This window comes from Pteropus vampyrus, unplaced genomic scaffold, assembly GCF_000151845.1.
Source record: "Pteropus vampyrus isolate Shadow unplaced genomic scaffold, Pvam_2.0 Scaffold320, whole genome shotgun sequence".
Classification (NCBI taxonomy): Eukaryota; Metazoa; Chordata; class Mammalia; order Chiroptera; family Pteropodidae; genus Pteropus; species Pteropus vampyrus.
The window spans coordinates 304,442-304,740 of record NW_011889101.1 but is presented as its reverse complement, the minus strand read 5'-3'; the positions used below and the strand labels follow the sequence as shown (position 1 = coordinate 304,740).

Genomic DNA, 299 nt, shown 5'->3' with positions numbered 1-299 from the left:
CGGCGCGCCCCTCGCGTCCCCCTGGGCCCATCTCGGGCTCTTAGGTCAAGCCAGAACCGCTTCTTTCGACTCCAGGGTCCCGGGGTGCTGCCTCGAGGCACCCTGCAGAACCTGCCCCGGGCTCCATTCACACAGCAGCCCCTTCATGGGACAACTGGATGTAAGGGATGGGCTGTGTCTGTGTCACTGTCCCTTGCCCCACGAGACCACCACTGTCATCGGGGCAGACGCACAGTCACCCACTGCCATTCTGAGCCCACAGGACAGGAGATAAACATCTCAGCGGCTGGACAGCTTCT

The 299-nt window shown here is 62.9% G+C and overlaps 1 protein-coding gene across 1 annotated transcript in view; it reads right to left on the bottom strand.

The window, feature by feature from the left end:
* Nucleotides 1–299, bottom strand: part of BRF1 (BRF1, RNA polymerase III transcription initiation factor subunit) — a 15,514-nt gene that overhangs the window by 6,797 nt on the left and 8,418 nt on the right.